This window comes from Rhinolophus sinicus, chromosome 16 (genome assembly GCF_057876585.1).
Source record: "Rhinolophus sinicus isolate RSI-liver-muscle chromosome 16, RSI-T2T, whole genome shotgun sequence".
Classification (NCBI taxonomy): Eukaryota; Metazoa; Chordata; class Mammalia; order Chiroptera; family Rhinolophidae; genus Rhinolophus; species Rhinolophus sinicus.
The window spans coordinates 55,467,701-55,493,132 of record NC_142516.1 but is presented as its reverse complement, the minus strand read 5'-3'; the positions used below and the strand labels follow the sequence as shown (position 1 = coordinate 55,493,132).

Genomic DNA, 25,432 nt, shown 5'->3' with positions numbered 1-25,432 from the left:
AAAATTCTCAAGACTGATTTTATTTAGAGTAAGAGAAAACTAAGATGATATACTTTCTATTTTCATGTCTACCAGCGACTTTGTCTATCTTAAATAAAAAAAAAAATTAACTTCTATGTGGTTCAATGTATATTACATGAATAAAAGAGAAGCACATTTTAAAAAAATACTAATAATTTAAACTTATTTGACAAAGGGCTACAAAAATCCCCATATGAGAGCTAATTTCCAGTAAAATTTTATGTGGATACTTAGGTTAGGGTAGAAGAATTAACAAAATTTATGTTTTACCCATGTTTGCCCTAAAGTAAAACCTAGCCAGACCATCAGCTCTAATGCATCTTTTGGAGCAAAATTAATATAAGACCCAATTAATGTAAGACCGGGTCTATAACATAATATAATATAATACCAGGTCTTATATTAATTTTTGCTCCAAAAAATGCATTAGAGCTGATGGTCTGGCTAGGTCTTACTTTCGGGCAAACACGGTAAATTTTCTTTGATTTTATGGTATATATTTTCAACCCATTTAATTGCATAGTGTGTATTGATGACCAAAAGTTACCCACTGGAAACTATGAAAGAGTGAAGAAATACAAAGCTACATGTCTACGTAAAATTAAAATAATAACTAAGCTCAACCAGATATGGAAAAAAGCATTTATAACTAGAAATACTAACAAACAGAAATGTCTATTTTTACTCCCTACAAAGTCAGAAACTCCTAATAGTCTTCCTGTGTTCTTTTATTGTGCAGCACCTAGTTGAAATTATTCTTTTTCTGTATTAGTCCTTGCCTGGGTTTAAGAGATTCCAGTATCAGAAATCTTGATGCTATGCAATTTCCTGCTCCCTAACAGAGTGGTGAGATGATGATGATGATGATGATGATGATGATTTTCCCTGAAGCTTGTTTGGGCTGTGACTATGAAAAAGAAGAAAGATAACAAGTAAACATATAGAAAGGGAGCATTCATTCATGTAATAACCATTTAACAAGAAAGGAGTGGTGACAGGAAAAGGAAGTCAAGGTAGAATGTAACATTCGTTAAGGAGAGACGAAAAATAATAACATGTAGAGATGAGAGGTGTGGTTAAGTGGGTCAACAGATTCCAGTCAAAGGCCTCCAGGAACACACCTGTAGTTGAAAAGTTCAGTTTATTGCTTCTGACAGCATTGTAACACACATACCGTGGGAATTATGAGGGATTTCAGTAAGAGGGTGTTAGGATTTGTTACAGGATTTGTGTTTGTGTTGAATTTGGGCAGGGAGAGTGTAAGAATATGGGGCTTTGCTCTGAATTAGATGCTGCCAGAAAGTGGGGGTAACTATAATTGGGTATCTTAACCTTACCTAGGAGAAAAAACCAAGTGAGGCAAAAGCTGTCACGAGTAAAGAAGCAACTATACAGTCACTGATATTAGCCAGGATGGGAGATGATTGGTCATTTTTCAGTTTTGACAATGTTCATGTTTTTATCTATTTTCAGACATGATTATAGAGTGGTCTTGTTTTGTCCAGATCCATCATGGTCAAAAAATGACCTTGTCTAATGTTGCTATTCTGTGAAATGATTTGCATTCAGTAAGACTTAGCTGTGAGGACCAGGCCGTTTGGTAGCAAAAGCAAGGCCTGAGTGACAGTAGTAGGCCAGCCCCTAGATATCAGGTATTACTTTTCTCTTTCTTAGGAGCACATTAAGATCCAGGTAAGAAAAAGAAAAATAGTTAACATTCATTTATCTAACACATATTACATGCCAGACACTTTGCTACATGCTTTAAGTGCGTGATTTAATTTAACATTCACAACAACCCTATGAAGTAAGTACTCTTATTGTATACATGTTACTAATGAGGAAAATAAGGTTTAGAGAAATCAAAGTTACTATCCCATTTAAGGTGGCATAAGCTGTAAAATGTCGGGATGAGAAAGGCCTGTCTGACTTCAGAGCCAATGTGTTTCATTATTAACTTACAAAAGAAAGTGGATATGAGGGTATTGACATAGTGTTAAGAGATAAGCATTTCCATTAAACTGTAAGATACATGAGGGCAGAGATACCACATTTTTCATTTCTGATTTTTTTAGTGACTTGCCTACAGTGATACTGAATTAATATGGAGTGATCAGTTACATGGGTGATGTGTGAACTGATGGATAGAATCAAAAGTTCACAATTGATCAGGGTCATGACTATTTAATATAATTTTACTCTGTGTCCCAGGACATAGGAAGAAACCTTAAAATGTAAAAAATAGCAATCATTCAGCTTTTGGACTTCCAAAAGATGAGTTTTACAACAAAATTCCACATACACGTTCTTAAAGGTAGAGAACTACACGTATCGTAGTTTTCACATGAGAACATGGAAGTTCAGGTATGTTAAGTTCCAACCCAAAATTGTGTAACTAGTGAATGGCCAAACATGGGCTTGCCTTTTAGCCTTCCCAACTTTCGGTCCAGTGGACTGTCCTCCAAACTGTAAGTGTTTAGATGCCGAATGAAGCATTTTGTTCTCTATCCCCCTTCAAAAATATGGAAATACAGGTATAATATTGGGAAACACTGTACAAATGCTTTTAGAACCATTGTCCCACTGTCCCACTCTGGAGCCCAGCTCCCTACTTTAGTAGGTGAAATCAAACCCATATGAGTCAATTTGTGAGCTCAATTCTTGTTTGTCTTTACACATTCCTCTTATCTGTCCCTATTTGATAGAGCAATACTTAAATATTTATACAAGTTTACAAAGCTGGACGAAATTATATGTTATCTTCCCCCCCTTTAAACTAGACTTCAAATAACGTAATTATCATTTTCATGTGTGGATTTTCCCTCTGGATATGATTTTTAAAGATTTTATCTGACCTTGAATAAAGTAATATCTGTGATCTCAATCCATTACTGCAAATATCAGTCATTTCTATAATACTGAGCATGTTAATTTAGCATAATCTGGCACCAAAAAAACTAAATAAAAAAGTAAAAGAAAAAAAAAGCTTGACTTGGTCACTCACGATCATTTATTTATATCTAATGAAAGGTTTGCCTGTAGAATTTTACAGTCAGGTCATAAACCTTTATATAGACAGGTAAAATAGAGGACTAGAACATTTTGTTGACAGGTAAATGTGAATCAATCTGGTTTCATTCAAAGGAAAATAATCAAGCTCTCTTCAAATAACATAAAATGCAAAAATGATTGCCTGTTGGAAAGAAGGGGGACTTAACTGCTTCTCTTCTCAGAGTCATGATTGCCATATTCTACATGAGGGAACGTGTGCTGCAGCTTATCCTGTGCTTCTCTGCAGTCTCTGATATTTATTAACAGATTTTATGTAGTGGTTCTTCCCCTTCTTCCCTCCTCCAGCGTAAATTAGTTTTCCCAAGTCCACATCTAGCCTTCATTTTCTGAATCAGTCTTACAAAAAGGGTGATTATTTCATTATTGGTTTGAAGAGTCTTTTATATTAAGTGGTACAGCTCTGGTTTCAGGCAGGCATTTAACATACCCTCTATTTGTTTTATTCTTTGTCTTGTCATCTTAATTAAAGCTCCCTAAGATCGAGTCTTTTGTAGTAACAAACAAGAATAAAGGGAAATTATGAATCACTGCTTTCATAGAAAAGGCAGTATTCATCAGGAAGTCCTGGTGGGATCGAAGAAGGGTAGACTTCAGACGTGTGAAAACAATTGTACTCATCTATGAAAAACCTTTTCATAACTAGCATACCTGTCTTTCAAGTCTCCTATTAGGCTAATACCTAAATAATGTTCCTCTTTCTGGTCTTAAGCTTTACTATATTGGTTGTCCTAAGATTTTTTCAGCACGTAAGTTTATTTTTTCATATGAAAACTGCACTCTTGCTTTCTCCCAAATACTTTCTAATTTTTTCTTACAGTTTTTTTTTTCAACATTGCCATATGTAATTTAACATTAACTCTCTGATTTACGGAATTTATAGACACTGTCCTAGATTCCTGATTGTGAACAGATATGGCGGAAGTACAGGTGTCATGCCCTTGTTTTTAGATTCAGGTGATTCAAAATAACCTAAAAGCCCTAGTCTCACTGTCTTTCCATTCCTCTAATCATACTTTGATACTTTTTTTTTTTCAAAAGCAGCACAAGAATTAGGTTCACTAAGTGGAATTCAGTTTATATTGGGACAACATGAAAATGGTCTCATGTAACCCGTGTTTCTTCTTAATGCACAAATCAACTTTTCTGTTATCTGTGAAAATCAAAGAGATCCAAAATACCTAACTTTGTAGTATCCTAAATTCTAATCATGATTATATGTTTAGTTATATCTTATTTATATATCTTTGTTCACATCTGTATGTCTTTGACATAATAAACTGATTCAAATAACTGAAGTTTGAATTTGATTCTTATATGGCTTTGGGTTCATATATCCAATAATAAGCTATAACCATATTACAATATGTGATAAATAGAGAACTGAAATGTTGCCTTCAACTTTAGATATGGTATATAGTGTACTTAGATAGGGAACTATAAAATATGTTCATTATCTGTTGCTCTGTAACAAATTATCCCAAAACATAGCCAGCCTAAAACAACAAACTTTTATTATCTCATAATTTCTGGGTCATGAATCAAGGTGTTGCAGTTGGGTACCTCTGATTCAAAATCTCTCACAAGACTGAAATCTGGGTGTCTGCCAGGACTGGGGTCATTTCAAGGCCTCAAATGAAGAGAATGCATGTCCAAGTACTAACATGACTTTGGGCAGGGCTCAGAGATCCATTTTCAAGCTCATTCACTGACAGTTGACAAACCGCAAGTATTCTCTGTTGTAAGCCAGAGATGTTATTCCTTGCCACATACAAGTAAGTCTTTTTATAGGTCTGTTTACCACATAGCAGCTCACTTTCCCCAGACCAAGGGCTCTGAAAACGAAAGACTGAGAGAGGACGAGAAAGAAGGAAGCCAGTCTTTTTGAAATCCATTTTCACCAGCAACCTCCCATCACTTTTGCAGCATTCTTTTTGTTAGAAACAAGTCATTCAATCTAATCCACACTCAAGGAGAGGGCATTACCAAGTGCACACATGCCAGGAGATAGGGATCTTTGAGATTCATTTTAGAAGCTGTCTACTACAGGCCACCCTTTGGCCCCCAAAAGGTTCATGTCCCTCCCACATATAAATAAATAAATAAATAAATAAATAAATAAATAAATAAATAGAAATTTAAAAACTTACTGTCTCCCCGAGTCCCCATAGTCTCATTCCATTGTAATAAACCAGGACATGCTAGGTTATGTTGCAGTAACAACTCTAAAATTTTGATGACTTAAAACAACATAGTTTTATTTCTCAATCATACATGCATTTTAATAAAATGCATGCCATCGCAAGTTGGCTAAGGGTTCTTTTTCTGTTGCCCTCACTCAGGAAGTCAGCAAGATCACTGGCGCTGGATAGAGGGAAGAGCATATTGAATACTGGCTGTCAAAATCTTTTCCATGGAAGCGACATGTGTTGCTTATGTGCAAATAGCAAGGCCACACTATTTTTAAGGGAACAAGGAAGTGCTCTGTACCATGTGCCTGAAAACAACAGGAACAGAAATTTCAATGAACAGCCCAAAATACTAACAAAATAGGTAGTTATATGAGGTGGACAATTAAGTTCACGAACATGTAGCAACAATGTTGCTAACCTTTTCTGATATCAGAGGGATTATTCATTATGAATTTGTACCAACTGAACAAACAGTTAACAAGTTTACTATTTGGAAGTGCTGAAAAGACTGCGTGAAAAAGTTAGACGACCTGAACTTTTTGCCAGCAATTCATGGCTCTCACATCAGGACAATGCACCAGCTAACACGGCACTGTCTGGGAGGGAGTTTTTAGCCAGTAAACAAATAACTGTATTGGAACACCCTCCTTACTCACCAGATCTGGCCCCCAATGACTTCTTTCTTTACCCAAAGATAAAGAAAATATTGAAAGGAAAACATTTTGATAACATTGAGGACATCAAGGGTAATACTACAACAGCTCTGATGGCCATTCCAGAAAGAGTTCCAAAATTGCTTTGAAGGGTGGACTAGGCACTGGCATCAGTGCATAGCTTCCCAAGGGGAGTACTTTGAAGGTGGCGTAGTGATATTCAGCAATGAGGTATCTAGCACTTTTTCTAGGATGAGTTCGCAAACTTAATTGTCTGACCTTGTGTATTTCACCTCTACCTAATTAAGTACATACCAAAATGATTTGGGGCTAAATTTTGATATTTAACTAATTCCATAAATATTTATCATGTATTATTATATATGAGGCTTATGCAAAATACCAAGGACTAAAAACAGAGAAATAAGCAGTCCCTACCATATGGTTTCTCAGTGTAGTGAGCCAAGAGATAAGTATATAGATAATTGCAAAGTAGAAATCATTATAAAATTGTTTAAGACATTCTAGAGTCATCTAACACAAACCTGAAGAAAGAGGAGATCAGAGAGAACATCTTGGAGTAGATGAACTATGATGAGTTCTGACAGATATGTAGAAATAGTCCAGTTAAAGAAAGTCAAGACAGAAATGTTCCTTTTTTTTTTTTTTTTACATAAAATGCATTAATGGTGATTATCTTTTAGGAAAAAAAGCCTAATTCTTCATCATCTACAGTTAACTACTGCCTTACCTGATCAAGTAATTGGGCAACTGTGCACCTAGACTTTCTTATCTGTAAAATGAGAAGCTTTAATTAGATGTTGTCCAAGATTCCTTGCAGCTATAAAACTCTGTGATTATTCCTGGCTCTAGAGAATATTTTTTCAATAGCTCCTTCTATAGGATAATTGTAAAATAATTACCTTGTAAAGCACTAATTTACTAAACCAGTTCAGTAAACACCTACCGGACATTTCCATATCTGAAAATAGTGGAATTGTATTTCCATTCCTGCTGAGATACAAAATTAATCACAAAAAGAATATGATATAGTTTAAAATAGACTGATATGACGTAGTTCTTCATCACAACAAACTTATGCTCTTGTGACATTTTTCACCTTTAATATACCACCCTAGACATTTCTAATGATTCTCATATATGATGAGACTCTCTATTTTATGTGTTGGTTTTGTTTATTTGCTTGTGAAAAGACTCCAACCCCATCCCACACCCACCCACACACAAAATTTATTTTGCACTGAAATTCTATTACCAGGTTGATTTGCACCGACAATATTTCACTGAATTCCATGCTCTTTGTTAGATCCTCCACTCTCCATGGATCTTCCTAGTGCCAAGGAAATTCCTTGGCCTTAACTTTCAAGTCTTCACCACTCACAGCACAACCATCGTTCTTCTACTAGTCAATTGAGTCCTGGATCAGGAGTCTTCCTTTTTCCACTTTAAGTCTTCATTCCCGCTCTCCTCTTCCGCTGGTCTAACCTAGACGTTGAAAGCAAATCTCCCTACCAAGCACTGGCAAAGATGTGATACAACAGGAATGCTTATATATTTCAGGGAGTATAATTGCTGCAGCCACTTTGGAAAACAGTTTGGCATTCTCTACTGAAGTTGAACATATGTCTGCCAGATGATCCAGAGATTTCACTTCTCATTATATACAACATTTTTGTACCAAGAAATGTCTACAAGGATGTTTATTGCAGCATTAATTGTAATTGCTCTAAACTGGATATGGCCCAATGTCCATCAGAAACAGAATGGCTGTATAAAGTGTGATACACTCAAATGATATTTGAAAAACGGCAACATGAATAAAAATCAATGAGTGTAATGTTAAGTAAAGAACTCAGACACAAAGTAATATGCACTACATAATTATATTTATATAATGTTTCAGGCAGCTCTAAACTATAGGGTTAGAAATCAAGATAATGTTTGTTTACTATTGGGGAAGGGGAGAATTTGGATTGGGAGGGAGCATGGAGATTGTGTAGTACTGTAAATGTTTTATATTTTGAGCTGGGTGGTGGTTACCCTGGTGTTTGCTTTTATATGATTCATTGTTTATGCACTTTTCTATAAGTGCACTGTATTTTGATTTAAAAAACAAATTTTAAAGGAGTTGGGCATCCAGGAAATCCTACTCATTTTTTAAAGAAACCATGTGGAAACACATACAAACCTACAAAAAATAAAATAATTAAAACAAAAATCCTCTCATTCTTTAGTGATGAGAGGCACAATTGATTTCTCATTTTGTATATCCTGCCATATGTGTTATGAGAAAAACTTGTATTCCTCAAGCCTTCATCATTGTAAAATATTTTTCTTAAGTTTCTATGTTAGTTGCAATATGATTTAAGATAGGATTTGTTGTTGTTTACTTAACAAAGCTCTGAACCTCTATCTATCTATCTATCTATCTATCTATCATCTATCTATCTATCGATCTATCTATCTATATGTATATATGTATATGTATATATATATATATAGTGACATTAGAAAAAGAACAAAAGAAGAGAGTTAGGGGTGGAAGAGAATGAAAGAAAAGGAAAGAAAAAAAAGAAGCAGAAGCAGAGATATGAATGATATATTACTTAGGGAGTTGAACATGTTTGATAAAACAAAGCTTAAAAACATACACTCTTCCTCATCTACTCCGGCCTTCTACTGTACAGTCTACATGTGAAATAAGGATTTGACAATTTTGCAAGATAAGGAACTTTAGTTATTTCAAATTTTATCTTTTCCTAAATGTTTGCTTACCTGGTGTTGATTATCTAGTATAAATTTGTACCTATGAACTGTAAGAACGATAACTAAAGAAAAACATGCAAAAAATTCAAAATAAAGGAAAATGAAATCCTCCTAATGAAATCCCTTTAATATGTAATTTTAAACTACTTTAAAGGATCATGATTCCTTTTGCTAATATAGAATCTGTGTTACAATAACATACTATTTTGATAATCAGGATTTTTTTTTTTTTTTTTTTTTTTTTGGTGCTTTAGGATAAGATTAGCAACAGAAAGAAATGTAATGCGAAGTAAACTTTTTTTCTAATTGAAACAGCATTATAAAAAAACATTATAGCATGTACATTAAAACCCAGCATTTCTATTAAAATAACTTTTTTTTTTTTTTGGTTCAAGTATTTTAATTAAAGTATGCCTATTACATGTAATAGAATAAGGAGTCATTACTAAAATTTGGAATTTTCATATAGTAACAGAAGGGATGCCACATAGCATAGATAAAAATTATAGTGACGAAATCCAAAGTATTTTTGATGAGTCAGAATGTAAAAGATACATGATTTGACTCTCGCTAACTTAATTTAAAAATAATAAAAATAAAAAGATATTTTTCTGACATAAAACACACTAAATGAAAGGTACTTATGAGATATTATTATTTCTGTTGCGGGGGGGAACCTAGATTTATGATCAAAGTAAGTGGAAACCTTCAAAACTTCTTAGAACTGTTTTCTGTGCACATCTGTAAATACAGAAATACCTCGTTTTATTGTTTTTAACAGATGCTGCTTTTTTTGTTGTTGTTCAGGTTAAAGATTTGGGCAACCCTGCATTGTGCAAGTTTGTTGGCACCACTTTTCTAATACCATTTATTCACTTTGTGTTTCTGTCATACTTTGGCAATTCTCACAAAATTTCAAACTTTTTCATCATTATTTTCTTTGTTTTGGTGAATTGACATCCATGATCTTTGATATTATTATTGTAATTATCTTGGGGTGCCATGAACAGTGCCCATATAACATGGGGAACATAATCGATAGATATTCGTATTATGACTGCTCTACCAACCAGCCATTCCCCCACTGCTGTCCCTCTCCTCTTGCCTCCCTGCTCCCTGCAACACAACAATGTTGAAATTAGGCCAATTCACAATCCCACAATGCCCTCTAAGTGCTCTAGTGAAAGGAAGAGTCATATCTCACATTTTAAAGAGAAGCTAGAAATGATTAAGCTTAATGAGGAAGACATGGCAAAAACCAAGGTAGGCTGAAAGCTAGGCCTCTTGCACAAAACATTTAGCCAAGCTGTGAACTAAAAGGAAAAAAATCTTGAAGGAAATTTCAAGTGCTATTCCAGTGAACAAACACATGATAAGAAAGCAAAATGGCCTTTTGCTGATATGGAGAAAGTTCTAATGGTCCGGATAGAAGATCAAACCAGCCACAACATTCCCTTAAGTGAAAGCCTAATCTAAAGCAAGGCCCTAATTCTTTTCAATTTTATAAAAGCTGAGAGAGGTGAGGAAGCTGTGGACATAAAGTTGGAAGCTAGCAGAGGTTGGTGCATGAGATTTAAGTTAAGAAGCTGTCTCTGTAACACAAAGTAGAAGTAAGGAGTAAGTGCTGACACGCAAACTATAGCAAGTTATCCAGTAGATTGAGTGAAAATAATTCATGAAGCTGGCTTCACTAAACAACAGATTTTCATTGTAGATGGAACAGCCTTACGTATATTGGAAGAAGGTTGCCGTCTAGGACCTTCATAGAGAGGAGAAACCAATGCCTGATTTCAAAGCTTCAGAGGACAGGCTAATTCTCTTGTTAGGGGCTAATGCACCTGGTGACTCTAAGTTGAAGCCAATGCTTATTTACCATTCTAAAAATCCTAGGCTCTTAAAAATTATGCTTAACCTACTCTTCCCGTGCTCTATAAATGGAACAACAAAGCCTGAATGACAACATATCTGTTACAACATGGTTTACTGAATATTTTACATCCATGGTTGAGACCTACTGCTCAGGAAAAAAAAAAAAATCCTTTCAAAATATCACAGCTCATTGACAATGTGCTTGGTCACCCAAGAGCTCTGATGGAGTTATACAATGAGATTAATGTTGTTTCCGTGCCTACTAATACAACATCCATTCTGCAGTCTATGGACCAAAGAGTAATTTCAACTTTCAAGACTTATTATTTAAGAAATACATTTTGTCAGGCTATACCTGCTACAGATAGTGATTCCTTTGATGGATCTGGTCAAAATAAATTGAAAACCTTCTGGAAAAGATTTACTATTTTAGATGTCATTAAGAACATACATGATTCAAGGGAAGAGGTCAAAATATCAGCATTAAGAGGAGTTTGGAAGAACTTGATTCCAACCCTCATGAGGGGTTCAAGACTCCAGTCAAGGAAGTAACTACAGATGTCATGGAAACAGCAAGAGAACTGAAATTAGAAGTGGATCCTGAAGATGTGACTTGATTGCTGCAATCTCATGATAAAACTGACACAGATGAGGATATGCGTCTATGGATGAACAAATATAGTGGTTTCTTGACTTTGGAATCTACTCCTGGTGAGGAAGCTGTGAAGACTGTTGAAATGACAGTAAAGGATTTGGTAAGTTACACAACCTTAGTTGGTAAAGCAGCAGCAGAGATTGATAAGATTGACTTCAACTTTGAATGAAGATCTCCTGTGGATAAAAAGTTATCAAGCAGTATCATATACTGCAGAGAAATCATTTGTGAAAGGAAGAGTCAATCTATATAGCAAACTTCACTGGTATCTTAGATTAAAAAATTGTCAGAGCCACCCCAGCCTTCAGCAACCACCACCCTGATCTGTCAGCAGCCATCAACATCAAGGCAAGAGCCTCCCCCAGCAAGATTACAACTCGCTGAAAGCTCAAATGATAACATTTTTTAGCAATAAAGTATTTTTTATTAAGATATATACATTTTTTATAGATATAATGTCTTTGCACACTTCATAGACTATAGTATAGGGTAAAAATAACTTTTATAAGTGCTGGGGAGCCAAAGAATGCCTGTGATTTGCTTTATTGTGATATTCGCTTCATTGTGGTAGTATGGAAGTAAACATGCAATATCTCCAATGTATGCCAGTATTATAAATGGTATCAGACCAGATTATACTTCACCACGGACAGTACTGCTCTCTAAAGTTATTGACTGTAGCTCTTACACTTTTCTTGACACAACAATTAGTTAACACTTTAGCAGAAATGGAAATGAAAGAGCCCATACTGTTATAAAAGTTTCCTTATCATTTGTTTTATTCTCTCACCCACATCAGGCATGTCCTGTGAGTTGGAATGTGCTCACTTGGCTAAACCAATTTCCAAAAGCCCATTTTCTCCTGCTTATAAGAATTTATGATCCATTTTTTCATCCTTAGTCTTCAGAAAACAAAATTGAGGCTTCCTAATAATTTGTACTTTGACCACAACAGGAAGCTCAGTTGACCTAAACATTAAGCATGAGTGAGAAAGAATTATTATTATTTTTTAATATCTCCAGCTGATGTTAATACTGTTGTTTCCTCTATTAGATCAGCAGGTCATTAGATTAGATTGATATTTGTACTCAGAAAGGAAAGTTAGCATTGCGATGGTCTGAGAAGCAGAATAGTTGTCTGAATATCCATGAAATTTTTTAAAAATGTCTTCAAGTGGCAAATCTACTTTGCATTTGTGTGACAATACAGAGACGAGCAATTTCCCAAGGTACATTATATGTTAACACTGATGTGAGTGAACTGCAAATTTATTAAAGCTCCCATAAAATCTAGCCTAAATGTACCATTCAGCAGTAATCTAAATGAGTCATGGATCAGAGTTTGAGGATTTTAAATTCAGGTTAAAAGGCAGCTGCTTGCCTGACAGAAGAATGTTCCTCTAATTAAGAGGAAGCGAAAAGATCTGATCATCTCCTTGATAGTTTCCTTACTTAAGTAGGGCTCAAAGTAAAAGAACTATGTGTTTGAAAATTAGGTTCTGCCAAACAGGATTAAATTTAACCAATAAATGGATAATAGTGAAGAGACAGATGGGTGACATTTATGAAGAGACCTTTCAGAAGTGGTCTCAAACAAGTGGTTACCCAAAAGGAGTCGGTGCACAGTGTGTTTTGGGCTATAGAAGAAAGAGGAGAAATCTCGGTATGTCTCAAATAAATACATGGCGGCACACTGACTGACACCTGATATTGCTTGTCAGATGTCTCTATTCTTCTCGAAACTTCAAAAACTATTTCATCTTACTATGAGAAGAGCAAAAGGTCTTGGGATCTGTGATTGGTTATTGTTTTGAAAAGGAAAGAAAATTACCTTTATTTTCTCTCCTTGGCATTAAGTCCCCAGTGGAGGTCCAAAGGACATTTCAAATTATGGCAACTGCATCAAGGAGCTTTTAAGTCTGTTACTTCTGATGAAGGTTTTACAATGCTCTCACCATCTTACCAAAAAACTTCACGTAGAAGTCTAAAAAACCGTTTTGCAAAAATGGTTCAATGTTACCTCTTGCTTTGAACTCCTAAGCAAATTCAGTTTCTACCTTTAAGGTATTCAAAAGGAATTTGGAAGCCTGTTCTGTTAATATAGGAAGCCTTACATTGCACCCCAAAGGAATAACTGTGTTTAGAATAGTATTTCCTAGGAAAATCACATGGTGCATTTTATCCTATACAATTCAAGTTATTAAAAAATATAGAGATGGTCATTATGTGTCATATACTGTGTCGGGGCTCAGCTAAAACCTGGAAGGAGATAAAATCAGTTGTTGTAGAATACTATAGTTTGCAGTCTAGTGGGAGAGAGCAAACAAATCGAACAGTCACAGTCTGGGCAGTTTAAGCATTGTAAAAAACACCTAGCATTCTTAATGACATAACTGAAATTTATTTCTCATTTACATAAAACTCCAGTGCCAATAGATGTTCTTAATCAGGATGGGGTGTTAGGGGTCATCTTTGTAACACTCTAGTGTGAATAGACTTTATTAGTGCGTTGAGGGGTCAACCTGAAAGCTGTAACTGAAGGACCAGGCTTTTTCCGTCTTATGGGTCTTTCCTCCTCTACATCCTCAGGGATTCAACGTGTGGGTAGGGAACCTCTAATGAAGGATCATGTATGAGATGATTTTAAGGCCAGGCCTGATAGTGGCATGATTTGTATCTAGCTGTACTGAATTCAGTCACATGATCACATCTATCTGCAAAATATAGTCTGGCTTGGTAACAGGAGGAAAAAAGAAACAGTTTGGTTAACAAATAGCCAGTTTCTGTGACACCAGGTAATGTGATAAGATATAATAAAGAACTACACAGAGCTGTTGAGCATCTAGGAGATACATCTAAGTGAGACATGGAGGGGACAGAAGGCCAGGGAAGTCTTGCTACATGAGATGATAACTTCCCAGGGAACTGAAGAAGAAAACAGTTGAACAAGTGAAGAGGAATTGATAAAAAAAAAAAAAAAAAAATGTGGTCTAGACAGCAGGAAACAATTCTGAAGATGAACAAGGATCATTAAGATGGAGTTTAAAGTTTGTAAAATGATTCTATGAAAGAATTAAGACATAGATTATTTTTTATATGTTCAAGAGGTGTGGATTTAAAATAATAATGAGATATTTTTACATAAATGTAGTGCTTATAAAATTTACAATTCTTCTCTGCAAGCTAGTCCCAGGAGCAGTAGGACAGACAAGGATTTGCTTTAGCTTGGCTGCCAGGGCTTAAGTGATTCCCTGAACACCTTAGGGGGCATCCAGTTCCATAAATGTCAAAGGAAGGGGATTTCGAAATGTATTATGTAATTTCAGGAAGCAACAAATTAAGACATTCAGTAGACTTGATGAAATAGATGTTGTAAGAAGATAATTTAGCCAATTTATATTAGACACGATAGTCTGAATTCAAAATTTTAGTGAATAGTCAATATGCACTGCTTCATAGCATGTGGACAAAAGAAATGTTCATGTTGATTTTTGAAATTTCATAATTTCAGTTAAAGATTGTATTACATATAATTGTTACCAGCTTTTCATTAATCATCTTGCTTTCTCTCCTCTCTGTCCCAATCCCTCTTAAAACAGGGGATGATCGAAGTTTGATATCTTGAAGACAATTTAGGGTTCGAAATATTTTTTTTAATAATTTTTATTTCTTTCTAATTAGGTTTTGAACTTCCTGAGGCCAGGGACTGTGTCTGAAAACACCTATAGTGGATAACACACAAGGTAAGTCTACAACACATCTTAACCCCTCCCTTCTTCGGGTAAGGTAAGTCTACAACACATCTTAACCTCATCCCTTTTTTGAGTCCTAGCACCTAATATAGTGCCTGATATATAATTGATGCTCAACAAATATCAGTTAGGATGTATGGATGGTTGGAAAGAATATTCAAACATTATATTCTATTCACTTGGTATTCCTCATAAAAATATAAGCTTGAATACTTCTTGACTATGGGTAACCATTTTTTTTTTTTCTTTTATAAATGGAATTACATCCAATGGAATGACTAGGAAATGATTTGTCATTGAGGGATTCATTTTTCAGTTCCGAAACATGGATGATGTTAGTCGTGAATGTGTGGGACATCTAACAATGAGTTAAAGTTTTGAACTGGAGTAACAGATGCCTATAGATTTAAATGTTGATTGAATTTAGCTGCTGCTGCTATGAAACTATTAGCCCTAGGCAGTGGTCTCGCTTTCATACTTTATTTTGGTTCTTTTGGAAGCTACAAAGCCATTTATTGTTAATGAGGGAATAAAGTGAGAAAACAGATTAGCAAATAGATTAGCAAATTTTTACATGTCTAATCTCTGTTCAACAATAACAGTTATGTTATACATTCAGTTCTCACTACTTTGAAACAGATTTTTTTCCCGTTAATACAGAACTGTTACCTTATGTATCCTTTCTCTAATATAAACACTTCATCTATCATAATAATACTTTTTGATAAAATCATCTACCAAGTACATTTTTTATTGCCTATTACAGCTTAATAGTGTGCTTCTAATCTTAAAATGGTAATTCTTTGAAACAACTCCTATGCTCTCTAAGACATTTGATCTATTGGCTCATCATTTAAAAAGATTACCTGGTAAAAACCTGTGATGAATTATAAAATAAACTCAAATTATTTTTAATTAATGTTTCTAAATACAAATTTTATAAAGTTTACAAAGTTTAAAGGTTCCTAGCATGCTCAAATACTCATATCTGCTAAAAATGTTGTATTCCCAACTTAAAGGAAAGACTACAACTCTCATATTCCCTGTGTGAACCTTAATTTGGGGTTGATGCTTCTTATGACTCTAAGAAAAAAGGGAATATCTGTATATAGAAAAGGTGCACAAAGGTTCCTCAGAAACCAAGATGCTTCTGAAGTCAAATTACGTAAGAATTAAACACGAGAGATATGGGATTGTAGTAAATTTATTTTGGGCTCTTAGACTGTTTCCCATTTGGTTTCTCATTGTTTCTATTTTATGTATTACAATTCAGCTCACATTCACTATAGAGCTTTCTGGGATGCCCCTAGTCAAAATGATGTCTTCTTCTAAACTCCTATGTGTCTTTGTTCATACTCTCATGATTCTAATCATTCTGCTTTATGGTTTACCAATTTGTATAGAATCAGTTCCCACTTTCTGAGCTCATTATGTTTCAGAGTTAATTTAAAAACCAGTTTTTGTTGTTTTTTAATCCAAAGTACTTATTTCCATAGAACAAATAATACAAATGATGTTCCTATTTCCTTTCAAGTTCTATTGCTGTCTGATCTAGTGCCAATAGAAATACTTCAAATATACCTCTATCTATGGCATTGCTTTTTCAAAACAAATTAATTCTATTGTAAGAGGTAAATTATATAGATTCTACACCTAGACTTGTCTAGATTCTTTGTTACTTAATAGCTGTTTGATCTTAGGCAAATTATTCAAATATGCTTATCTGAGATTTCTTATCTGTAAAATAGAGGTAATAACAATACCTACTTCTTATGTGGGTAATGAAGACTGAATGTGTTCATATATCAAAATACTTTAGAGCAGTATCTGAGATATAGTAGAGAATATATAGGTTATCTATAGATGTTATCATTATTATTTTCACTGAAACTTTGTAAGCTTTATAAAATTTGTATTTAGAAACATCAATTAAAAATAATTTGAGTTTATTTTATAATTCATCACAGGTTTTTACCAGGTAATCTTTTTAAATGATGAGCCAATAGATCAAATCAGGGACTTATCTGCCCATGTATAAGCATGTTTATAAGTGGAAATATTCAATGTTTTAGAAGTTCACCTTCTAGAGAAAGGATAGGTACTTGACTTATAGAACATGGTCTCTCAGGTCAGAAAGAACATAACTAATTACCCCTCCTATAAAATACAGATCAAATGCTTTTTTTTTTTTTCTGTCTACCTGTGTTTTCAAGATGAGTAAAAATGGAAACAAAGTACAGTAACCATTTCATCTCATCACAAAAATGAAATAAAAATAAAAATAACCATGATTATTATTGGTATTATTTATTGAGCCTTTATGATATGGATAAAATGAACTGTTCTACATGCAATCCCCATATCCGCCCATTACAAATGAAGAAACTGATGGTACAGGAGGCAAACCTTTCTCACAGCTAATGAGAGTTAGAGCAAGAATCCCAAATTCAAATTCACTGACTTTTAAATCTTTCTGTATTTCCACTCCACCAAAGATAGCACTCTGATACAGGCACAAAAGTATTTTTTAGATTAATATTTACTCATCCCAGTGTCTTCTTAGGGGCTGTTCTGCCACTTAACAAATCTACCTAGTTCTTTCTAATCCTGTCTTCTTCATATTATCTTCAAAAACATCGTAAGACATTTTGTCAAACAATTGGGTAAAGCCAAGTACACTTTATTTGGTGCATTATATTTGATCAGTATTTCGTAAAATGTCTTCTCCTCCATTTGTCTAAGATCCCCAGCTCACTAGTGATGTTGCTTTAGGGAAGTGCATTAAAAATTCTTCTTTCCCTTGGCAGTCTATGGCTGTATCTATTATCGGTCACAAATTCAGGCATCTAACTCTAGCATATGACAAAATGTCGAATTTTTAATCTTACCAAAGAAAAGACAGCTTTCTTGTTTGATGTATCCTTTATCCCTTTAATACACTAACCCTTTAATTTTTATATGCATTCTATGTGCAAAGAACATACACACATACCTCATTCGCTCTTCACAGTAACTCTTGGAGGTCTATACTTTAATTATCTCCATGTTAGGATAAGGGACCTGAGAACTAGAGAAACTAAATATCTTGCCCAAATTCACACAAGTAATAGTAATACCAGGATTTAAATCCAGGTGGAATTTCAGATACAACAGTTGCCACTATTATTTTGAGATGATCCCTGATTACTTTGAGTTGAGAACCAAAACCATCTAACAAGATGGCAAAAGCATGAGGCTGTCACTCTCCTGCCAATTCCTCTTTAAGTGTCTAGACTGTAAACTTTTCGAAAGGAAGGTCTGTGTAGTATTTATTCTTACTCATCTTTGTGTTCCTCACAATGCCTAATAAGTGCCTTGACACCATGGACACTTAATAAATGAGTGATGAAGACAATTATGGGATAGCGAAGATGCTGTTAATTATGATATACTAATCTATAATTAAGGGTTTAAACATTTTGCCTTAGGGCTATTGACCAAGTTTAGTTAATTTGGTTAAATGAGCTGTCTTTTTAACATATTGTCAGTGTCACTTTTTATAATTGGATCAAGATATTGTTAGCCAGAAACTGTTAAAATGTCTGAATCTGGAAATTCACAAATATGTGGGGTGAGCGTAATATTATCATGGGTTCAATGGCCAAGTGCTTTGCTTATTTTGGCGAGTGCAATTTAGTTTCTTGTGAATTATAACATTTGATTGTATGCTGTGCAGTATTATGCTTTAATATAAGGACCAATGCCACTGCTGATAAATATTTCACATTAAGAGTAAACTTCTGAAATTTTAATTAATGCTTGGAGTTTCATTAATTAAGAAAGTCAGAAATACTAAGGTTTCTTTAGCTGATTTTCATAATTGTTTATAAATTTCTAAGTAGAGAAACAAAACAGATCTGCTAAGGCCCTCTATTAAGTGAGCCTGATTTCATTTATTTTTAGTATAAAAAAAAGTAATTAACATTACACATAGCAGGGACATATTCAGGTCTCTACTAGAGATTTTTGATTACAGTGTTAATTTGACAATCCCAGATAAATAGCAAGTTAATCTAATTAAGGGAAGGTTAATTGTGCACCCAGACTGCATGGCCAGAAGAAAATTGTTCTCCGAATATCTCTGTTTGAGAGTTACACTTTGTTACTCAGGAGTAGTAACCAAAACTTCCATATTATACACATAGCATTTAAAAGAAATGATTATTAAAATAATTTAGTAGCATGTCAGTATAGGATTGGCAATATGTATGATCTAATGACATACGTGGGGGTTGATGGAATGCTTTCCAGTTCCAAAAGCCCATTATTATAATGATTCTTCACCATGGGTTGATTTACAGTTTGATTCAGTATGTCTACATTTGTATGGTCAGAGAACATTAGAATTAATAGAGACCGTCAAGCCTCTAGGCCAGGGATGTCCAAACTTTTTTCAACGTTTTTTACCAAGGGCCATATGCAGTAAAATACATAAACAGCCGGGCCACTCACTCGAGGTGAAGTACGTATTGCCTCACCTGGTTTATTTAAGTAAACTAAATATATTTTTGGAATTTGCTGCGAGCCAATTAACAATGGATTGCAGACTGCAGTTGGCCAGCGGGCCGCAGTTTGGACACCCCTGCAGTCTAGGCCATGTATTATACATGACAAATTTAGATCCAGGGAAAATAAACAACCTGCCTAAGATCAAATAGATATGTGGTGTGTATCAGTGACTCAGGTATTTTGTACTCTGCATTTAAGACATATTATCTTTGATGGAAAAAATAAAATAGAAAGAAAAATTAAGACATAAGAGTAGGGAAGATCACGTAGTTTAATCCCCTCCTTTATAAGAAACTCCCCCATGACACACAGCCAATCTGATTAAAACTGTACACAGACCTCATTTTCATTATTGGATAGTTATAATTGCATGAAAGGTCTTCCTTATATTGACGTAAAATCTACTTGCTTTTATTCCTTCTGTTTTCTATGCAAAATAGCCATACCTCTTACAACAACTCCTTTTGTGACATGAGTTTCACATAGTTCAGCTTCTGATGCCTCCACCTAGCACATCAATAAAAGGTTTCAGGTTGATAACTATAGGAAATACAATGTGACAAATAGTGTTGTCTGTATACGACCATAAGTACGTGGAAAAGCTACTGTCTCCTAATCCGACCCCTGTACTTTCAGCTTTTGAAATTAATTGTGCCTTTTGTGTAGTTGCCTATGAATCAACTAAAACCTAAAGGTATTTTTCACATAGAGTACTATAAATAGGGCCTGATATATGGATTTTTAAATTGGTTTGTTTATTTTTTTTATCATTTTTAAGTCAAGATTGACAGGACTAAATATAACTGTTTGCTATCATAATCACCATAATCATCAAAAAGACTATCAGTTTGAATTATTTTATTTGCTTAAGAAAGTCATGATGATGAAAAAAAGAATTTAAGTCTAATTTGAGTTCATAATAACACACAAATAAAGCTAGTAGTATAAAATAAATAAGGTTCTTATGTCATATATATCATAACATCTGTCTTCCTATAAAATGCTATATATTAATCAATATATATTATAAATCTTCTCTTCTAGTTTTGGTTGTACTCATCAATTCACTTCAACAAATAAAAGCTAAAATATAATTAGGTCCTCTCAACTTTGTTGTGAACTTTAAACTGCTCTTAAAAATAGTCATAATTTTAAAAAGTCCTGCCTTACAAAATTATTTTGAAAAATGAGGCTGGACATTAGTACACACATACACTAAGAGTACATGTTGACCATCTAACCATCTAGACTTGAAGTTCATTAACATGGGTATATTTTTAAATCTGTCCAGCCTTAGTTTAGTGATCAAGTTGGAAATCACTGGCTACATCCAAATTGCCTAAGAAATGGACAGAAAGGGAGAAAAGGCCCTACGTATAGAAGGTTATGAGAAACTGAGGGATTCTTAATGACTGAATAGAGGTTGACTTCTAGCTCTTCCTCTGTGTGACTTTGATAGTCAAATCATCCAAGATTATGTTCATGCAAAGGTGAATGTTCCTCAGTAGAAATAAATGACCAAATAAATAAACTGAATGATTTCAAGCATATTCAATTATATGTAGTGGAGTGTAGAACCAGAACAGTTAGATTGGAAATTGAGAATCTTCTTAGACGTCAGATCCTTAAAGGTCCACATTATCTGCCTCTGCCTCATTCCCTTCCACTATTTTTCTATTTATGGTCTGTAGAAAAATGGAGGAAATGCCAGAGTAGCAATGCAAGATTGCCTGAAACATTATATTTTGGTACTTGGTAGCTGCACATCACATCTGCTGCCCAAAGGGAGTGGCTTGGAGACTCAGCTATAAATGATCACCCAGAGGTTGAGTTCAAGAATAAGACATAAAATGTTGTATATTTTCTTTTCTTTTTTCTGTTCTTTTTTGCTTTGTTTTGATTTCTGCAGAATTTGGGAACTGAACTATATCAATTGCCTTGGGCTCTGTATTTCTAAATAATTTTGGATTTTGCTTGTATCATACCTATTTCTTAAATATTCAATGGTATGAAGTCAGAGTTACCTGGATGGTCTGTACTGAACATGGAATTGCTGGGTCAAGGGTGACATATGAGAAGGGAAGGAACAAAACAGGATCACACAAGAAGGACAGCATTCCTTAAAAGAGTCAGTGAATATCTTTTTGAGTCTTAAATTTATAAGAATCATTAAGACTATCTTTCGTACATTTTATTAACATGCTTTGTGTGATCTCATATAGTTTACTAACAAAGATTTTAGAGGTGAATTGTTCTTGTGGTAGATAGTATAGACCTAAAGATAATATTTTATAAAAGTCTCATGTTTTGTTTTGTGTGTTTCTTTTTTTAATGTTGAGCACATAGACATGGTTCCAAACTTGAAAAGAAAAAACGAAAGACTTATGAATCTAATCCCAGATTTGTCTATGCAGAATCGTAGTTTTAAATTATATTCTGAAAGCTCAGAAAACACCTACAGTTATTGAATGAAAGTATGAAAACTCTTATGTGATATCTTCTGTTGCAAACACTGTCTACAGTTTGCTTGAGATCTTCATATTACTGCAATTTAAAACAGTAGGAATGCCAGAGTATTCTTCAGTAATGCAGGCAAAGGTGGACTAAGTTATAGCTGTGGAAGTGGGAGAAGTGGCTGAATTCTGGACAGGAATTGATTGCTTTGAAAGTAGAGCTACCTGGATTTTCAGACAAACCACAAGTGAGGTGTGGGAACCAGGGGTCCAGACTGACTGGTGAGAAGAACCAAGTAGCTGTCTATATGTCAAACCCTTTGCTAATGCCTAGGCAACATAAGTTGAAATAAGACAGACACAGTCCATCTAGGATGGATAACCAATTAAATAAACAATTACAGGAGAGTGTAAATATTCCCAAATATGGGAAGCACAGGAGTTCGTAATAAGCTCGCTTAACCTAGTCCAAATAGTTGGGAAACCACTTTTGCAGGGACGACAATGATGTTTGAGTCTAAGGGTGAATCAAGTATTCTGGTGAGAAGAGGGAATAGGGGAGAGGGGTAACTAGCTATACTTTAATGGGTATGATCCTAAGCACTTTAAATTTACTAATGTCATTTTAATAATATTTTGCTATGTCCCTTTAACGGTAGTGTATTCTTACCAAACTATTGCCGTTAGCTGGAAGTTGGTTCAAAGGCTATATTCTACACACTTTTTCTTTTAAAAAATATTCATGGAGCACCCATTTTGTGCTAGAGACTCTGTGCTGAGCGTGAGGAGTGTACCATGATGAATTACATTTAGAACCTTCCCACAAGAGCTAACAGCATAGTTTTGTCTTCCATATTAACACCTAAGTACTTGCTTAAGTCCACTAAGATATGCAATTTTTCCAAGTTGCTAGTATACTAGATTTGTAATATCATACCTGGTGTGAGTTACCTGAGTTAGTAACTAAGTTGTTAACTACTCAACAGATCACCCTAAAGGCAGGCTGCTTAAATGGCATAGTCTATAATAATATTTTTTTAAAAGTAAGGATTGTATGGCATTGCCAATTCTAAACTTATTTTCACAACAGATCATTGAGACAGCCATAAAAAATTAATATACCTTTTTATTGTATAGAAATTTAGTCTGTGAGCCTTCCTTATAGGATCTATGGCATGACACTCTTACATCATTGCATCTCTTATGGATTTTTCATATATCTATAATTAATCTTAAATAATCTTGAACTTAGTACCACTTATAGAAAAGTAATGTTCGTCTCATTGACATGTCTACTTGCAATCTCTCTCCGCTTCCTTATATCAAATACTTTTACAAAATTCTAATTCCCTTCAGCATATTTGATTTTGTGATATATGTTTTTCACATATTCACAATTGTTCCCCCATTTATAAACTTCCATTCATCACTCTTGTATAAACATTGATTTCAAAGGTTTCAAATTAGGACCCCTGGGATAATTTATTTCAATTATTTTCATGATCATTCCCTTAACTTGAGGGAAAAATGTTCTTTCCAATTCTCTGTGAAATTAAGTTGCATTTTGTTCATGTTTTTTTTAAAAAGACCAATAATGATTGTAAATGCATTTTAATGTAAATATAATTTTATAATTAGAGTTACTCCATCCCACACCAGTTTTCCCTTCAAATTTTGTAAAGGAAAGGAATTGATCGGGCAGCAAACTAACACAAAGTTATGGATTTGTGAAACTTATTAACCTCTTAATGACCCATTTAGCTTTTCCCATTCCATAAGAATCAATGATAAACACACCCATCCATTCTATGTTCCTTGTTAAAGCAGAGAGGTAACATAAAATGAGTGCCTCTTGTTTTGTCTTTCAAATTGGTAACGTTTATATTATTCTAAGAAGATGGCACTGCTGCCCTAGTGGTGCCACAGAGTGGCAGGTACTTTTTAAGTTCCCTGCATAGCTGTGCCTATGATGTAGAGGAGCCCATGATCCCCTTTAGGGTCTATTTCATTTGAATGTGCCACAGTCACCACTCTTGTCCTGAATGGACTTAATTCCACAGATCCAAATGCTGACGTATTATCATTCTGGATCTTCTTTCCTCTTACTCTAATCCTCCAGTCAATTGTTTTAAGATTGTTTTGGAAGTCTGAGGTTGAGAAATGATGGATTCTTGACTTGTTCTCTTCCTACTTGTTTCTCTAGGTTGGAGAGAGACCATTAGTAAGTGCATATTCATTATATTTAGTGCATTCCGTTTTGTCAAATCGTCTTTCCAAAGCTTTTTGTTTTCTGAACAACCACTTAACCACAGCAATGAAACAGTGAAATTGCATGTTGCCTTCCATTGAAAATTAGGCTTTGGCCCTAAGCCAAGCTGCCTAAGCCAGCACTAATATAATTCACAACTGGAAGAAGACAATCAATTAATCAATACTGTAATTTGGAACTGACCATGGTAGTAACACTCACAGCTATTAGACTCAACTGACTGACACCATTTAGGATTAATGAGGTAGCAAGAACAGGCAAACCAGAGATTCTTTTAAAGGCTTGCCCCCTAAAATTAAACCACCCAATCTATTTTGTTATTTTTTTCTTATTTAATGACACCACAGTGGAATTGAATATAAGTGAGAATTTGAAGGACAAAGAATCTTACCCATTACAGTGATTTTGAACAAGAACATTAATAAACCTTTAAGGTACGGGTTTCAGGAAAATAATTCAGTTCGGTGTTAGACTCTTCTGAGAAATCTGAAAACATGCCCTAAAATTGTCTTTCTGATGTTATCTGGCATTCCTAGATCTAATCATATAAATAAAAGATTAGTATGTTTATTATTTGGATGAGTCAATAACTACCTTTTAAACTGAAAAACTTTAAAATAATTTCCAGAAAAAAAAAGTTTATGGTCCACTCTGTTTTAATCACACAATAAAATAAATCAATAAAAAATATAAAACTAAACGAGATGTGAGGATATGTGGTGTTTGTAAAATAACAACACATATTAACTCCTCCCAGTCCCTCTGGCAGAGCCATCAAATCTTGCACATCTTATTGACAAGACAATGATTCCCCCAAAACCATTGGCTTAATATTTGTAATGATGTATCATTAACCTAACCAGGAAGTTTATGCCTTTGCAGTTGCTGTTGTTTCAGGGTTTTTTTGGCTCGTGTATATGTATGTTCTGAGCTCTCAGATTACAGATAACTTTTATAATGTGTCCAACCTGAAATCTCAAAAGCCGGCCCAGGGGAGTTAAATGTTTGTTTGTTTGTTTGTTTGTTTGTTTGTTTTTCAGCTACAAAGCAAAAAATCTCCTGCAAATCTGGCAGAAAACAGGAAGGAGGAATAAAATAGCTGTACATTTTATATGACCATATATCTGAGGGTTATGACTTAACCAGAAACATAACAGCATGCAT

The 25,432-nt window shown here is 34.4% G+C and overlaps 1 protein-coding gene across 41 annotated transcripts in view; it reads left to right on the top strand.

Annotated features, from left to right (window-relative positions):
* The window catches only part of PTPRD (protein tyrosine phosphatase receptor type D), a 2,065,421-nt gene that overhangs the window by 1,279,406 nt on the left and 760,583 nt on the right, over positions 1-25,432 (top strand). For all 41 annotated transcript variants that reach the window (XM_088793168.1, XM_074330438.2, XM_074330432.2 and 38 more), the window contains one exon: positions 14,928-14,989. The gene's annotated coding sequence lies outside the window, so the exon portion shown is untranslated. The remainder of the gene's footprint in view (positions 1-14,927; positions 14,990-25,432) is intronic.